Source organism: Mustela erminea, chromosome 4 (assembly GCF_009829155.1).
Source record: "Mustela erminea isolate mMusErm1 chromosome 4, mMusErm1.Pri, whole genome shotgun sequence".
Classification (NCBI taxonomy): domain Eukaryota; kingdom Metazoa; phylum Chordata; class Mammalia; order Carnivora; family Mustelidae; genus Mustela; species Mustela erminea.
Genome location: NC_045617.1, coordinates 37251513 through 37271196, shown reverse-complemented (window position 1 = coordinate 37271196; position 19684 = coordinate 37251513).

Genomic DNA, 19684 nt, shown 5'->3' with positions numbered 1-19684 from the left:
AAGCAAGGCTAATTATTATTAGCATGGTCTGCTTGGAACTCATTTATAGACAGTACAATAGGAAGGTGAAGAAATTGAGTTTTAGAACTACTAGAAATACACAATTATTAATTGTTGGCTTGGGTGCTATAAATAAATAAGGAGTATTTTAAGGAAAAAAATATACATGAATCCACTTTACATATGATAGTTGGGTCACATTTTTGAAGTTCCTTTTAAGATTTCTAACTTTTTCAGCAGTTTAAAGGAAAGCAGGTAATGAAATGACTAAGCATCTTTTCATTATTCCTTTAATAAAGAATATTTTTGTGATCTAAGGATGTCAGAATATGTATATATGTGTGAATATATATGTGTATATAAATATGTATATATACTTCTCCATTGATAAAATAGTTATTTAAAAATCATTTTTTTTAGAGAAACTGATCCTTTCTTTTTATCTTATGCATTCAGGACATGGATTTATTTATTTACTTTGTTTCAAGTGTTTATTTAAATTCCAGTTAGTAATATTAGTTTCATGAGTAGAATTTAGTGATTCATCACTTACATATAATGGGATATTGAACTTCGAAACAAACTCTCTTCAAAGGAAAAGTTTTATAATGGTATTAAAATGCAAAATAGAATTGTTCTTCCAAATGAATGTTGATGTGATTGGAGTTCATATTTGTAAGAAAGTTTGATATCATAGATCATTGGATATATGTGCATTAGAATAGCTCATCACTTTTCACCATAACTATTCTTTTACTACTACATAGAATTAGCTAATAATTATTGAGCATTATTAGCTACTCACTAAAGCCGGAGTGAATCCTCTTGAATAGAGATAAGTCACACATGTATTAAAGAGTCAGAGTCTACAGGCTATCTTAGGAATATAACAGACATTCAACTAACATTAGCTAATTGACTGACTTTGTGTTTATCAATCTTAAAAGGGTTTTACTGGAATAATGTTTGTCTTTTGGTCACTCAAATAGAAATGAATATTTTCTATTTGTTTGATCATGCTATACACCCACAGTGACCTCAGCATCAGATGTATCTCCTTCTTTGGTACATTTCAGTATACCATTAATATGAATACATTCACAATGATGTTTACTCACCTCAATCTATTACTTTCTGACATTGCCTTTTGATCTCTTCAACCTCGGTAACTATTATCACATTAAACAACCTTTTACAATTATTAGTATTTAGAAAAGAATAACCCAAGGAGCAATTAAATGTGTTGCCCTTCTTGTAGTCTGTAATTTTCCCTTTTCCTATTAAGTAGTGGACTTACACTCTTCAGTGACATTCCTTTGATTCTCAGGCACTTACAGTAAGTGTTTCCTTATTTCTTTTTATAACCTCTGCTAATCGGGTTTCATTCTGTGACTCTGTCTCATGACTTTGCCCTAACACAGACCAAGTAATTACTACTCTTACATTTTTACCTTGTAACTACATTTTCCCTGCCTTTTTAATGTAATTTCAGTAGTGCCCTATACTCAAGTTAGGGCATTCTAGGTTTCTGAAGGTGATTTTCTGAGATGAGACATATAATCAGAGTCCTAACTACTTCTATTCACAGCACTTACTGAAATATATTGTACACTAATATTTCTGCACTTAAAAACATCAGAAAGTTGAAATATTTATTTTGAACAACAAACAAGCATTGTTATGAATATTTGGTTCATTTTTCCAGGAGTAAACTTCTCTTAAACACTGCACTTGAGTCTATAAATATAAGACTAAAAAGGCACAACACCCCCATCCCACAAATCATGCAATGGTAACTGACAATATGTATTTGTTGTTGTTTATTTTGCATGTATCTGATTAATTCTGTAAAAACGAATAAAACTGCAGTGTAAAATGAAATATTTCTCAAATTGTCCATTAAGGTAAATATTTCGCACAATTCTACTTATAGTAAATTGTCCAAGTTTACGGAGAAGTGTGTGCTTGAAGAACTCTAGTAATGAAATTGAAGGCCAAGCTGTTCATATTCTTCAAGGGGACAAACTGGACCCAAACTTTATTATTCTGCATGGCCAGGCACGTTTCTGGCCAACTAGCCTTGGCGGTGGGGTGGGAACTTTAGGAAACAACCTATTGTTTATACCTTAAGTAGTTTCTAAAATGTGAAGATTACCACCTTGTTGTGTACCCTAAGTTTCTAGGACCTTCAAAGGTGATCTTTTGGGTGATAAACATTTACTAGGTCATTTTGGTTTATGAAGGAAAAGCACACATAAACACACACACACAGTCACCCTGCCTTTAGAATTCAATTTTAAGTTCACTTAAGATCTATCCATTGTAATGCTAATCTCGTGTTTGTTTAGCTTTTTTTCAGCTTTCAGATTCTCTGAAAATTCCATTTGAAATACTGAAAAAAAAATCACACCTATTTTCTTTTGGAAAGTGGTAAGTGGGATTGATCACTCAGCCTAAAATAGAGTGTGCAGAGCAGAGAGATATATTTGCTTTGATTTATGGCAATGTGTGTATTTCAGCTTAATGAAGATTTTACTCTTGGGAACAGTTAGAGAATGGATTGTAGTGTTTTCATGTAGCAGGGCAAAGGAGATCTCATTTTGTTCTGATTGGTTTCCCCATTTAATCTCGGGCAGTCTTAGGAAGTCGAGCAGCAATAGTTGAATATTCTATAAAAATGAGGCAAGTTTTTGACATATATTATCCGGAAACTAAAACAAAGAAACTTGCTTTGATTGAATCGTGGAACATTTGGTGTATTAGACATTTGCAGAGTAACTCACATGGGAAAGGAATGCAATTGTCCAGCAAAAACTCTGTCCCATCAGGCATCTTTTTATATTATGAATTTTTATCATTTTGTAGGAATATAAAAGAATCATGATTGACAACTTAAAACCTAAATATGCTGCCGAGGCAGCACCAGGGCAGCAATGGCGCAGAAGAGAAGGAAAGAGATTGAGTGACTGTCAATGATCATAATTGTGTGCATAGCACCAGTAGCTCTGTGCACAGCACAGAGTCTAAATGAAATGTCTCTCTCCATGGGTCTTAGAGTCTGACGTGATCATACTGACAACCAAAAAGGGGTTGCTTTTTTTCTTCTTCTTTGAAAAGGGAGTTTCTTTTTATTTTCCATTGTCAGTCACTTGATAGTGGCATCTCCCTGACTGAAGAAAATGCATGAGCCGTATCTGAATGATCAGCATCCGAAATAGAACTCAGTAAACTTTGACTTTTGATGTAAGTTTTATTGTCTTTCTGGTACACAATATTAATAGATATACATTTTAGAAAATTCTAACTAGCACCAAATGAAACTTAAAATTCTGCAGAATGATATTATCCAAAGGTATCCTCTGTTAATATTTTGTTTCTATCTTTTCAAAAAATTATCAATGTGCCAATCATATATCTGAATTTAGCAGTTTTGGATGCAATTGGAGCCATAGTCTGTATTTTTGGCACACTGCCATTTTCACATCGATGTATCACTAACAATTCTCCATTGTTCGAAAGACTCTTCTCTGTGTTCATATTCATGGTTTTGGCAACTCAATAGAATAGATGTCCCAGAGTTTATTTGTAAGTCATATTCATAAAAATAATTTTATTTCTTAGGGTCTGGAAGAAAAATGTCTGAAACTATAAAGATTTTGGTGATAAGTGGAAACTTACACATTTTCCTTTTTTTCCCCTGTACTCAAGTCACTTAGATCTCTGCCTTTTGTATTTTGTAACATTTCACTTTATTTTGTGGTTGGTAGCTCTCATATCCCAAAGGAATCTGATGTATATTCTCTTCTTTCAGCCAAAGGTGACTCTGTACCATAACTTTTTATAATTTCTTGCTGCTAATTTTATTAGGATATCATTTAAAAAAAAGGAAAAAAAAATTTTTTTTTAAAGATTTCATCCATTTATCTGACAGACAGAGATCACAAGTAGGTAGAGAGGAAGGCAGAGAGAGGAGGAAGCAGGCTTCCCGCTGAGCAGAGAGCCCGACAAGGGGCTCGATCCCTGGACCCTGGGACGAAGGCAGAGGCTTTAACCCACTGAGCCACCCAGGCGCCCCAGGAAAAAAAAATTTTAAGAGAAATACAAACAGCATGCTTTAATATTTGATAGCTGGTGATAGTTTAAGAAAAGTTCTTAGTGTTCCTGCTACTTATTAAGACAATACATTACTGGGGCACCTAGGTGGCTCAGTGGGTTAAAGCCTCTGCCTTCGGCTCAGGTCATGATCCCAGGGTCCTCGGATGGAGTCCCGCATCGGGCTCTCTGCTCAGCAGGGAGCCTGCTTCCCCTTCTCTCTCTCTCTGCCTGCCTCTCTGTCTACTTGTGATCTCTGTCTGTCAAATAAATAAATAAAATCTTAAAAAAAAAAAAGGCAATACATTATTTTTATGGGAAGACTACCTGATATTGTGCAAAATATTCATTGTATGTCAAAATAGAGGAAGCTTCAAATCATTGCAATGCCAATAAATAGTGTGATCTGAGGCAATTCATTTAACATTATTGAGATTGTTTCCTTATCTAAAATAATGAACCCTATTTTCTACTGTTTTTAGGAAGGGAGATAATAAAATCTCTGTTGCAGGATTTTTAGGAAGTTTAATGGTATGTTATTTATCAACGTATCCATATATAGGTTTACCACAGTAAATGACACGTACTCAAAGAATTATAGATACTAATATAATCAGCAATTCATTTCTGTTTTTACTGTTCAGAATAAGCATGTTCCTTTCTTATTTTTCTCCTTCCTGCCTGCCTTCCTCTGACCTTTACCCTTTCCTTCCTTCTTTCCTTCCTTCCTTCCTTCCTTCCTTCCTCTCTCTTTCATTCATTTTAGCCCCCAATAACTATAGGGATAAGTTATATTTTGTAACAAACAGCTACTCAGAAACGTTATAGATGTGGTCCAAACATTACCCAGACATTCTAATTCCATACTGCACATTTTTTTTCTTCCATTAAGTCGATGCTTGGTTACTTACCTAATAATATTTACTACAACCTTATTTCCAAGTTTGTCACTGCTAAGTGTTAATTGTGCAAATAGTTATGTTCCTACTGTCAGAGTTGACTTAAATGTATTTCCTTTGTAGTTAATGATCACCTAACACCCTAAAGTGGTATGTTTTTTTAGAAATAGAATATTCTGTCATTTATCCAAAAAGTTATTTCATGTAATTAATAAACACTTTTCCCCTTTCAATTTGACTCAGATACAACAGCCTGAAATATTTTTCCTCGGTTAAATGTCTATTTTAACCTCTACTGATTAAAGATGCCTATTTACAGAAATAGGCCGAGTTTTCTTCAGGTTCCTAGAGGAGAGCAAAAAGAAGTCAAAGCAAAATATTGAGTTTAATATGGAAATTATAGAAGTATATTAAAGAGGTGGAGGGGGTCGCTGTCTGAAGTCAAGTTCTGCAGGATGGAAGAGGAGAGAGGTCACTCAGCTTGAGATGGAAAAACCTGGGTTCGGTTCCCAGAATTGCTACTTCCTCGTGTTTTGGTTTTTGAGAAACCACTTAACCTTGCTCCATCTTCGTAGTATTGGGAAAGTCTCTTAGCCCTTTTAACCTCCGTTTCCTCATTTATAGATTAAAGATAAATAAAATCTATTTTGGATATTTTTTTATGAGAATTAAGTGGGGGTATTGCAGGTTTAAGTGGTTTGTATATGGGCACTATCCTTTTTTTTAAGATAAACATTTCTTTTTTAAATGGTGAAAGACAATGGAGTATTTTAAAAATAGACATAGCATGAAGATGGGTACAGGGATAAGAGGGGAGATAAACTTGAACATTGAGTCCGAGTTTATAACCTCTGTAAGGCAAAAGAGTGTTTGAATTAACTTTATAATGGGGGTGGGGAAAGCAGAAAAACCAAAGGGATTTACTATTTAATGAGTATATTACACACTTTTATTCATGTCATGTTATTAAATCCATAGGACAACTTGAAAGTAAGTTTTATTATCCTCATTTCACAGATGATTAAATAGATGCAAAATAAATGTTCTAAATAACTTGCTCAATATCATATAGCAAATGAAGAAGAGAAGCTTACAATCAATCAAACCTAGACCATCATGCCAAAAACAGGCTCATGCCGTCACACCACTACTCCAGGACGACCAGAAGAAGGCATGCAGAGATATATTAGCAATTTGCTTATTCTGCAATTATGTCTTCCATTAGCTAATAAGGTAAATAAAGGGGAAGGACAATGGCCTCTGTCTGACCTGAAGTACAATTCTTGAGGAAAATAGGTTCTCATTAACACCTTTGATGTACTGTTTTCCGTGGTAGTATGTGGGAACCAATAACTAAAGTACTCTCCAAGGTTATGAAAAAAAAATACTCACATTTTCTAATAAAGGGGGACACTGTCTCAAGAAAATTACCAAAAAAGGCTCTGAGGATGATGATAAGAAAATCATTCCTTGAGATGCGAACAAATCACCTAAAATATCTCTTCCCCGAAAGGTAGTACATATCCCTCTGCTTATGATGGGACAAATGCGGAACAATGAGGACTAATGGGACACAAGGGAAAGACAAAGTCACATATTAGGAATACAAAAATTTACATTAATACCTCCATAGGAAGGTGAAGTCACCTTCCTTCTCCCAATTTAGAGTATATAGAATTTCTTTGACTTCAAATAGTTGAGATTTAAAAAAAATAAATGTAAGAAAAATTAATTTAGGACAGTCTAGATTCAACTTATGAGCCTAATACTTTCTATTTGTCTCAGGCTATTGAAGCCAAGAACTCTATCGAAAGGACTGAATTCTATGGGTAAACCACTGCTGCATTCTAATTTCTCCAGCTGCCAGAAGCTTAACTATGTGGTGCCCTGTCCGAGAATGTGAAACGAACATATGATATGAAAGCGTTATGATGTGTAATGACTTTGCATGTGGTGTGTGATAAAGGTTAACAGACTCCTCTCTCCATTTGGTTTCAGCTTTGCACACACTTTCAGGAAAGGTTGCCAAAAACCTTTCTTCTTCTTTCTTTATTTCTAAATTTATTCTTGCAAAGAGGTGAATCCTTATATGTTCTCCTCTAATGCAAAGATCACGGTTCTAATACCTTTCCTAGGGTTTGCAGGAAACATATGGAGAGCAGATTATTCAGGTTGTAAAAATTACCACTTCAGATTTGGTTCACTTGACTTGTCATCCTTCCTGTCATCCAGTACTCTCTTTTCACCCACCATGTAAACATCACTTTGGCACAAGATTTCACTTCTTAAGTTGATGAGATCTCATGGGCTCTTTGTGTGTGTAGGTGTGCACGAACAGGCTGCAAAATGTGAACGTCTCTTTTGATGTGAGAGAAGAGGAAGAATTGATTCTTTATTCTTTATTCTGTAGATACATGCAAAGTCAACATTCATTTAGTTTTAATTGAATCCAAGTATTTTTCAAAGCCACAGAATTTGATGAGAATTGAGGCAGGACAAAATTGACATGATGACTGATACTGACGAGCTTGAGTCTACTGCCAGGAAAAGATACTTTTCATGGATAAAGAAGTACAGGATAAGATAGAAGGTAAAATGTCAAAAAAGGGTCTTCTGAAAAATTTAAAAATGGGGGGAAGTTCTGGCTGGGGAACCTGAAACACTAAATGGGTGAGGAAGACTTTAAAGGAGGTCTTTAAAGATGCATCAGAGACACTCTGGGATCAGAGATGTTTAAAAGGGTGATTTTTGCTATCAAAAATTCTGATCATAGGCCCAGAGGCAGGAAAGTACAGGCCAAGTTTATTGAATTGCAACTGCAATTGTGAAGTGAGAGTACGTGGAGCTCAGTTACAGGGAGAATTAGAAAACTCATTAGGGCTGTTGTAAGATCCCTCAAATGCCTTGCTTAGCAGATAATGTCTCTCTCAGGCAATGCTTATCACCAAGAAATTAAAAACAAAAATTAGGTGAGAAGTGTGATTTTGGAAAGCTATTCTTATAATAATATAAAATATAGATCAGAAGCAGGGAAGTTATATGGAAAGACCGTTTAGTAAGCTATGACAATTCAAAAAAGAAGCAATCAAAACATATATTTGTATGATTGTGGAAGGAGCCAACAGAAAGATATCAAAGCAAAAATATTGTAGAGAAAATCTGCACAGTGATGTAAAACGCTAGATTCAAACATGTTGGAAGGCAAGAAAAACAAAAATAGGACTCAAGCTGAAGGTTAGGTGGTTAATAGGTAACTGGTATTTGAGGTTAATTCAGTTTCCCTCCTAAGTGGTATTCTGTCTACTTTAGAATGAGCAAGAATCAGGAAATGTTGTTTTAAGGTAAGAAAGCTCAATATCGTGTGGAGTAGAGAAGAAAGAACCGGTGGATGGAGTTTGAAACACAATGCAGAGAGCGGAGATTGATGGTGCAAGGGGACTAGAAGACAATCGAGATCACAGGAGGCTTGGGAAACAGGAGGGGTTTTATATTTCTCTAACTCAGTAGAGAAGTAGGAAAGAACAGATGAAAATATACAGATATTTTTAGGTGGGATGGGGTAAATTTGAGGGACATAGATTTACTAGCCTAGACCAAAAATAAGTCCAGGACGAGGTGACTTTTTCATTGTGGGGGTTCTATAATTGTGGCTGAAACAGAAAATTGTAGGTAAAATAGCAAAGACTTATTGGGGAGTGTATAAGGCCCCGCAACACCACATACAAGGGTTCCCAGCATACCCTTCATGAAGCAGTTCACACCAGCTGTGGGAAATTGATCTCACTCAGTCTGTCCGTATCAACCACTTTGCTACAGCTCCGGTGGAATCTGAATACCGACTACACTAAACAAGTCATAACAGGTGAGGAAAATACTACTGTTTCCTCCTAAGGAGTACCCTTAGGAATGATTGTTTTTCCATTTTTATTTTTCATTGTCCCTCTTCAGATTGTATTTAGGTGTGTAAACTCTTTCAAATCTTTTTTAGGAGCATGTGACATAAGTGTATATACTTGTCTAGGTTTAATGATAGATGTTTAATCCTATATTCTTTTGTTCAAGTGTTGTCAATCCCAAATTCCCATTTTCTTTCTAAAATAGAGGTAATAACCATCATTACTTATCCTAAGTTTTATTGAAGAGTATATAGGTGTAGAACAGATTTGCCCTTTATCTTTTTCGTAGATAATACATGCTTTTCTTTGTATAGTGCTTTCAGTTTTAAGTCTCACACCAAACCTGCAGTAAGGAGAGTTTGACTTTTGAGAAAACAGAGTTGTAGAGAGATTACAGAACCTCCCCAGAGGCCCCAGGCTCGCTTCACTTGGTGAGTGAGAAGACCCAACCTAAATACTGATCTTCATACTTCCTCTCCTATGTTATATCCATTCAAATAATTTAGTTGAAGTTTGAGGATCCATATATTAGGTGTTTTTTTTTTCTTTTTTTAAGATTTTATTTATTTATTTGACAGAGAGAGAGAGATCACAAGTAGGCAGAGAGGCCAATGAGCCACCCAGGTACCCCCAATATACTAGTTTTTATTAGACTTCGTTTTAACTTTAATTTAGTTGGCAGATCAATAAGTTATTCTTAGGCACAATTTGAAGATTTCTGTCAGAATCAACTAAATAGAAAGATTATCTCAGTGGTTTTAGGGAATTGGTATCCTACATAGGAAATTATGACACATGAGTGCCAATCTTCTTGGTGAGGGGCATATGAGGAGGAAGATACTTGTACAACAATTCCTCGTTCCCTACTATTTTTTGCTCTCTATATTGTTCACTTTCTGTATCCAGAAAAACAAAACTAAAAACAAAACCCAAAAAAATGCTTAGTTGGAAGAGATTGTGGTTTCAGAGTTATCAAATTAAAAAAAAAAAAGTATTTATTTATTAAAAAACCATTACATAAAGTTTTGAACCTAACAACAAATACAGCAGAGATAAGTGTCAAATAAAAACATATTTACAAATCAAAATAATTTTCTTGTATGCCCATACATATACATATTGTGTGCACTCCAAATATGCTTTTCTTTCTTTAAACATCAATGCTAAAACTACATTGGCAAGGAAGAATGATATCTAACAAAATGTTATTTATAATTTATACCTTTGGTACATAAAATATTTGTTTTTAAAATAATAACTAAGAACTGTCCATTCTTATTCACCCATATTAGTTATTCTTCCTTTTTATTTTTTGTTCATATTCTCATGAAGTCTTATTGCTGCTTTGTATCCTTTTGGGAACAAGGCAAGAACAACTGAATTATTATCTTCAAACAAATGGATGTTAACCACATTGTAGCCACTGAAATAGGCTTTTGGCTTCAGTAAAATTTTATTATAGTGTGTTCAATTTTTCTCCTTTACCATTGGTAGTAACTTTTAGGATTCTTGGTTTAGAGTAATGAAGACAAAAAAAGGACATCCAAAATTTTATTGATTGGTTAGTGTTCCCAAATTTGAAGGGAAGAGCACGTTCTCTCTTAAGTCAAAAATTGATTTGCTTCTTGGGGTTTCTTTGAGGGCACTAGAGAAGAGAGAAATTTGCATCCTCTATATTGTATAAATTCAACATTCTTCTTATATATGGGATTGGATTCTATATACCTATATCAACAATATCTATATTACACACAAAATATAACTTAGAAATAATTTAACTTTAATTTCTAATATTTATGTAAACTTTATATCATCTGATATTTAAGCTGTATTTTATATTTCCTTTAGCATTATTTAAGATGTTCTACATCAATTGATCTTGACCAGGAAATATTTATAGTAAATGGCCCAAGGCCAATAATATGCCTTTTGCTTAATAAAATTGCACTCTGAGTAGTTTAAAAGGTGCCTGTATTTAATGGCAAATATAACACTGGCCGCTCCTTTCCTGTGCCAAGTTGCTGTCTAGTTCAAGGTGTTAAATAGCATAATGAGTTTGGTCTCTTCTAATACTGAAAATAAAGACCCAAGAGAACTTCCACAGAGAGGGAGTTTTACAATAGGAGATGACAAGTCGTTGTGAATATGACTTTCCAAGAGAAAGTCTAACTTTTCAAGGCCGTGTTCATTCTAATTCATGAGGTGGTCAGAAAGTTCTGTCAGACAGAATTGTCAGTAGTCTAAGATGTATTCCCAACACCGACATTCAAAGATGTTAATATTTATTTTTTCTGATTCTACCTATGTGAACAATGCTCTGAACAGAGCAAGTGATTCAGTAAAATACCCTTTTATTCTCACAGAATCAGTTCTGTGTATAAAATATTAATTAAACCCTTCAGAAATCCTAAATTGTAGTTTTAGTTTGGTTGGAATAGGTGTTTTTAGTAGCTATGGATTTTTTTTTTTTTGGTGGGGCAGGCAAGTGGAGATTAGAGGGCTTGATTTAAAATTTGGAAATAATTCCAATGGATTTAGATGCACAGTAATAGTAAAAAAAAAATGCTTTTTGAGTTTTGATTTTTAAAATTTATTATTAATTCCTGTATAAGAATTCATAGACTATAACAAATCTCATAACAAACTACTTTTCTTTAAATAATAATTCTGATACTTTTTAGATGCTTCTTAATTTATTGAAATTTACTTTTTTACATACTTAATCATCAGACTTACTAATTCTTTTATGTGAAAAGACAAAATTAAGATCAAGAAGTGATCAGGAAATGATAAACAAAGGAGATTTCTAAAAATAAATACCCCTAGTAAACCATAAGGATGATGCATAATGTCAAGACTTCCATTGTTTAATCACACTCTGCATTGCAGAGTACATGGATGTCATTATGAAGCAGCTGTTTACAAAGTAGAAAATTAGCTATTATCCAGAGCTAATTTCTGATGAAATATATTTAGCCAGAAGTGAGTTTAATAAATTTAAACAGATTTTACATTTTATCGCAGGACTTCTCAAAACCTTTCCTATGATAAAACTCATTGTGATAATCCAAATGTCTGTCTATACTTAGAATGCTTTTTGTAAATTTTAAAATCAAGGAAGCTTCATTTACAGAGAATCTCTGTGGGATATTCTATACACAGCACGGACCCAATCTTGTCATACCTCCATCAAAAAACCCATAATATTTCCCTTTGGTCTATAAAATAGTGCTCAAATTCTTGCACAGTCTATAATTTCCTCTTGAAATTCGTCCCCACCTATTGAAAATTTTCATTCACAAATACCTTTTTTTCTATTTCCCTTCCTCTTTCCACTAGAAGAAAATGGAATGTCTTCATTTTCAAACAATTCAGCTATTTATGCATCCAGTTTACTGACTAATTAATTTTTTGGTTTTTTAGTGAAGAACTTGTGGATGGTAAACTTAAATTATATTTCCTTCTGGGTACATGGTCTGAGACAATCCCTTATGGCTGTTTGGTTGAAGTTTATAACAGATATGCCTATATAAAATTCTTTATCACAACAAACATTACAGAGAATTTAATTTTTATATGTATGTATGTATAACTGATATAGTTTACTGATTTAATTAAGATACACTGAAGTTGAATTTTTAAAAACCCTATTTTTCATTTGCTTGATAAATTCCTCAGAATAGATGCTGAAACAAGATTACCAGGATCATAGTGCTAAATTTTCATAAAAATAAAATAACATAAATTTATTTAACTTTAGAATTTATGAAAAAAATGTTAATTGTCTCTGGAGAAATCATGTATCTGTAATTAAACCTAAATAAGTAAATAAAACTTTCTGTGGGGCCAATAAAACTTCATTAATTAAAGCTCTACTAATTTTTTTTTAAAAGATTTTATTTATTTATTTGACAGAGATCACAAGCAGGCAGAGAGGCAGGCAGAGAGAGAGAGGAGGAAGCAGGCCCCCCGCTGAGCAGAGAGCCCGATGCGGGGCTCGATCTCAGGACTCTGAGATCATGACCTGAGCGGAAGGCAGTGGCTTAACCCACTGAGCCACCCAGGCGCCCCAAAAGCTCTACTAATTTTTGATCAAGTGTTCAGAGACCATGCAATTCTATTTATGAATAAGGGGTTTGTTGCATAAATGATGAACTAGTTATATCTAGTCATTTTTCAGTAAGTCTCTTAAAGTCCTTGTAAATAATCTGCAGCTTAATTTAAGTGATATGATTTGAGCTAAGTGTAGAGTTACTACGTAATTTATATTTGACTTCATGAAATAAAAGTAACTTTATTTTTATTGTAGTTAACTTTAGTTTATTTATTATAAGTAATAAATATTCTGTTCTGGTTGTATTATAAAAGGACACATTAAAAAATTTAAAACATAGGGGCACCTGGGTGGCTTAGTTGGTTAAGCATCTGCCTCAGCTCAGGTCATGGTCATAGGATCGTAGGGTTGAACCCCACATTGGACTCCCTGCTCTGTGGGGAGCCTGCTTTTCTCTCCCCCCCACTGCTCATGCTCTCTTTCTTGCTATCTCCCTCTCTCTCAAATAAATAAGTCTTAAAAAAAATTGAAACAAACACAGGAATATAAACATGATAAATATTAACCATAAACAAACCACTTGGACATATTAGCATGTTATAATTTTTTCCTAAGTTCATATACACATTCATACATATAAATTTAATTATAAGCAAAATATATACATTATGTAAATAAATTACTTAAATATGCATGGTAATAGAAACACATTAAAATTGAAATTGTAAGCAGTGTTTCTCAGTCTTACATTGTATGCACTTTTCTCACTTTTTATACCATCTATGGAAACGTCCATTAGGCCTTCATCCATATTTCATTGTTTAGTTAATCACTATTTTCAAATATTAACTATTATAAATAATATTTAAATGAATATGTTAATTTATAAATTTTCAAGTGGATAATATTAGATCTGTAAGGTGAATTCCTAAAACTAAATTTATTAGGTCAAGCTTACCAGATAAAATTACTATTTTTTTGACCATTTAACATTGCCAACTGCAATTTGTAGAAATACATGTATTACTGTCCTTACCAGAGCATTGGTATTACATTTTAAAATATTTTGAAAACTTAATTACTATAAAAGAGTACCATTCTTTTTACTTAATTGACATATTGACTTATTTGGTGAATGAAATATTTAAATATTTTTGTATGTATTATCTATATTTTTCTTTTGTTAATTATTAATGTAGATTCATTTCTTTTAAAAATAAACATATTCTTTTTTTTATTTAATTAGATGTTTATATTTTTCTCCCTGAAGATATCCTATGTGTGGCAAATACTTTTTCCAGCATGCTTTTTGCATTTTTACATCATTTATAAGGCTATCACAATATGAAAATTTACGTGTTTAACCTGAGTAGCAACAGTTTCATGCTCATTCCTCCCAGATCTCAAGGGCACTTTTCTGAGTTAACCCCATTTGCCAGTTCTATTTTTATTTCCTCAGGCATTGACATCTAGATGTCTAGATAATTTGCTCATAAAAATAAAAAAAAATCGTTAATTGAATCCTTGATAAATGACGAGTTTTCCAATTCATGCCTTCTTCTACTTCTATCTATATGTCCAGTTCGTTTATAAGCCCATCTTTACTTCTTCTACTGCTTTTTTTCTTTTAAGATTTATTTATTTATTTATTTTGGCAGAGAGAGAGGAAGAGATCACAAGTAGACAGAGAGGCAGGTAGAGAGAGAGAGGGGGGAAGCAGTCTCCCTGTTGAGCAGAGGGCCTGATGCGGGGCTCAATCCCAGGACCCTGAGATCATCACTGGAGCTGAAGGCAGAGGCTTAACCCACTGAGCCACTCGGGTATCCGATCTTTAAATCATTTCCTTAAACCAATGGGTAATAAATACTTTTTGATCCCCTTGTAACCTGTAAGTGAATTTATCCAAGACTCTGTCATCTCATTCTTTCTCCACTCTCTCATTATGTATTTTGCACTCTTTATTAAGTTTCTTGCTTTATCTATATGTTGGTTCTAAAAAATGAAATAAATATTGATATGATTATGACTAGATAGAAAAAATTCACTACAAAGTCATGTAGTTTTCTATAATTACACCCCCTTTTCTATACTTTCAGTGTTGCAACTCCAGTGTTACGCAGAATATTCATCTTTGTTAAAACCTAGTGGGTGTCTAAAATTATAGTGTTTATTTTCTTTCATATTTACTTCAGGCTTTTCTTGAATTGTAGTTTTCTCCTGGAGTTGCTAATTGCTTTTCTTTTGTTGTGTTAGGGAAAAAATTAATACATGCTTTTTAAATTTTTTAATACATGCTTTTTATTCTATAGTTCTCATAATATTCATGTTTGCAATGCAATTCTATTTTTATTTTTACCATACCATTTCATTTGGTTTCTTTTTTTAATTTCAATATACTTTATTTTTTATTTACATTCAGTTATCCAACTTATAGTGCATTATTAGTTTCAGATACAGTGTTCAATAATTTATCAGTTGCATATAACACACAGTACTCATAATATCATGTGCCCTCCTAAATGCCCATCACCAATTACCCCTTTCCGCCAACCATCTCCCCTCTAGCAACCTTCTCTAATGACTTTCCATCTAGGTTTCCCTCCCTTCACCTATAGTCCTTTGCTTTGTTTCTTATATTTCACATATGAGTGAAACCATAAGATAATTGCCCTTCTCTGATTACTTATTTCACTCAGCACAATACCCTCCAGTTCTATCCACATCAATGTAAGTGGCAAATATTCATGCTTTCTGATTTTATATATATATATATATATATACACATGCACACATATATACATATATACACATATAAAATATACATGTGCATATATACATATAAAATATACATATATTCACATATATATACACAAAAAATTGAAATTCTGCTTATGGGAATTTATATCAGTTAAATAATCTGATAAATGCAAATACATGTGCATAAGGATATACATCACAGCACTGTTTTTTAATAACTAAAATGAGATGTAACTGAAATGTCCACCAGTTTGAACCACGTACTGAGATGTTAGACATGTTTGCAAGGAAATTTTATGCAGTCATGATACACAAAGCGATAAACATGTATAGTTCAGACTAGATTTTATCTATATAGCTATAATTATATCAATATTTATTTCATTTTTTAGAACCGACATATAGATAAAACAAGAAACTTTATAATAAAGAGTGCAAAATACAGAATGAGAGAGTGGAGAAAGAGAATGAGATGACAGAGTCTTGGAAATAACACATAAATAACAGAGTCTCTTTCTATATATATGTGTGTGTATATATATATACACACACACACACATATATATATAAAATATATTTTTTATCCATTCATCTGTAGATGGACATCTCAGCCTCTGTGGTCACCTAAACTTCAACAAAGCAGGAAAGAACATCCAATGGAAAAAAGACAGTCTCTTCTATAAATAGTACTTGGAAAATTGGACAGCCACATGTAAAAGAATGAAACTGGACCATTTTCTTACACCACAGACAAAGATAAACTCAAAATGGATGAAAAACCTAAATGTGAGGTGGAAATCCATCAACATTCTAGAGGATAGCACAGGCAGCAACCTCTTTGACCTCATATGGAGCAACTTCTTGCTAAACATGTCTCCAAGGGAAGGGAAACAAAGGCATAATGAACTATTAGGATTTCATCAAGATAAAAACTTTTGCACAGCAAAGGAAACAGTCAAAAAAACTAAAAAGCAACCTATGGAATGGGAGAAGATATTTGCAAATGACATATCAGATAAAAGGCTAGTATTCAAGATCTATAAAGGACTTATCAAACTCAACACCCAGAAAACAAATAATCCAGTCAAGAAATGGGCAGAAGACATGAACATACATTCCATTATATTTTTCTATTGAACATCAAAGTCTTCTTACCTTGTCTTGGACTGGCTTGGGTTACAATTGGTCCTTGGTTTTCAATTACAGTTGTTTGTTTTTCCTGAAGTTTATGATTGCCTGTTTTTTCTTCCCAGTGTTTCACACCTTTTTTCTGATCTTATTTCTTCTAAAGTCTCCATCATAATTATTATTCTGTGGAGCATCATTCTCTCAAGGCTTATCTGTTGCCCTACTGTAGATCTAAAGAGGTCAACTTAATCTTGGATCTTTTACTGCTTCTTGTCTATTGTACTCATACATTTTTTAAAATACATTGCTCAGGATGTATCTTCCTATGGAAGACACCGGGATAATGAGTTTTTTTCATGAATAAAATGTCTTTGTTCTGCCTTTACATGTGATTGTTTAAATAAAGAAAGTTATCTATTCCTAAAAGTGTGTTTTCTCTGCACGTAATGCTTAAAATTTTTTTGTATTTAGATAAACTGTTATTTTCCTCTATGATAACTTCTACTGCTTTTATATTAAGCATGTAATTCTTAATCCTCCAAACAGATCAAAAGTCACTCAATTTCCTATTTTTTCATTTTGAGATTTAATATGTTATTCTGAAATGTGGTATATAGTGTATGATAAAAAAAAAAGAAAAAGGGATCAAAGTTGACACATTTCTCTTTACCATTTGGTGAATAATCCATCTTTTCCCCTAATTTATTTGTGGTATGTCTCTTGGCATATTCTAAATATCAACTCCCTATATTTAAATATCAACAATATCAATTATGCTTGATTCCTTTATCAGTACTAAATTATATAAATTATTAAAACCTTGTACTCTGATTTAATATCTTGAAGACAAATCTTTTCTTATCCATTTTAACATTACTCTTATCTTTTTCTGATTGAAGATATTTATGTATTTTTCTACACATAAAATTGTCATTCTAAATTATAACCAGTAATTATAATCACTATGTTAAAAATTCTGTATATAAAAAGGAAGAAAATGAAGATCAATGTATGTATAGAGGCGCAGAGGAAACTATACATATTTATCACTTTGTGTATCATGACTGCATAAAATTCCCTTGCAAACATGTCCAACATCTCTGCATGTGGTTCAAACTGGTGGACATTTCAGTTACATCTCATTTTAGTTATTAAAAAACAGTGCTGTGATGTATATCCTTATGCACATGTCTTTGCATTTATTAGATTATTTAATTGATACAAATTCTCATAAGTAGAATTTCGATGTATGCCCATTTCATAATTGTGATATGTGGGTAATTATATATATATATATATATATATGTATATATATGTATATACATATATATATATATATAATGCATTTTATATATTTATTTGAGAAAGAGAATGACACAGCCAGCACAAGCAGAGTTTGGAGGGGAAGAGGCAGAGGGAGAAGCTGACTCCCCACTGAGCAGAGACCCCAACACAGGGCTCGATCCCAACACCCTGAGATTATGACCTGAGCCAAAGGCAGATGCTTAACAAACTGAGCCTCCCAGGTGCCCCATATTGGTAGTTTCAAATAATAGTTTATGAATTTATGTCAGAAACTCTATTAGTCTAATAAAAGACCTGATTTCCTCCATCATCATTATTATCATTATGTCATTATTATTATGTTTGGGAAAAGGAAAATTTACTTCTGTAGAAAAAATGATATCTTTATTATAATTTGTACCTATTTGATTGCTAATAATGATTATGGGTGATACGCATTTAGTTTTAAATTACACGTTCATATTGTTTTTCTATTTCTATTGGACAGTAACTTTTTCTTAATGATGTGTAGAAGCAGCTTAGTTGACTGTCAAACATTATGCATTTTCCCAGTTTGTCATTTGCCTGTGAAACACGCTGCCAGATTTTTACTACAAGTAATGTTTACATTTTTTAAATTAATTTTGTGGGGCTCTTTTTTTTCTGGTTTTGCATCAGCATTAGAAAGGGTTTGACATGCATAAAATTTGTTTTATGTCCATCTCCATTTTCTTCTAGAACTTTTAATAATTCCATTTTCATATTTCATTTAGAAATGAATATGGAATTTATTCAGGTATAAGGAATAAAGTAAGAATTTAACATATTTCACAAATGACTAGTCATTTATCCTAATGCTGTATATTCCCCTCAGATCTGAAATATTATTTTAAAATTTGGTTCTGTTTCTGGATTCAATTCTGTTTTAGCAAACTGTATTTCTACTTTTGTTCTAGTTTTTAAATTACATCAGGTTCTTAAAATATTTTAATATTATTACCATTTGGCACATTATGTTCCCATTAATAATTTATTTTTTAATTTGAGGGCTTTAAATTTAAGTCCTGTCTCTCAGAAGTCCTGAATAGTTTGCTCTTGTTCTTTTTTTTTCCCCCTTTGTCTTCCATTTGCATAGAAAACTTATTGGCCTCACATGAGTCTCCTGGAGCTTGTGCTTTTTCTTAAGAGTTTGGGAACTTCATATTCCTGTAGACCAAGCCTCACATTCCAGCCCAACTGCCACAAAGCTTATATAGGGGATTATAGAATTTCAGTCAAATTAATATATTTTCCCACTGATTCCAGTTATTACATTTACAGCTACTTCAGGAATCTCAGAAGGGAGGGATAGCCATGCTAAGTTCGAATTTAAGCTTCCCTCTCAAGTGTCCTGGTCAATCTTTGTAGTTTCCCAGACCATGTTAACAACCATAATGTTGGGACATCGTGGTATGTCCCAAAGGAGTAGGACAAAATACCACACAAAACCTCAATTTTACTTCCATAGTTATCCACATCATCATGTGTTATTTTACTAAATGTTTCAATTATGAATATTCACTAAATTTTATAAA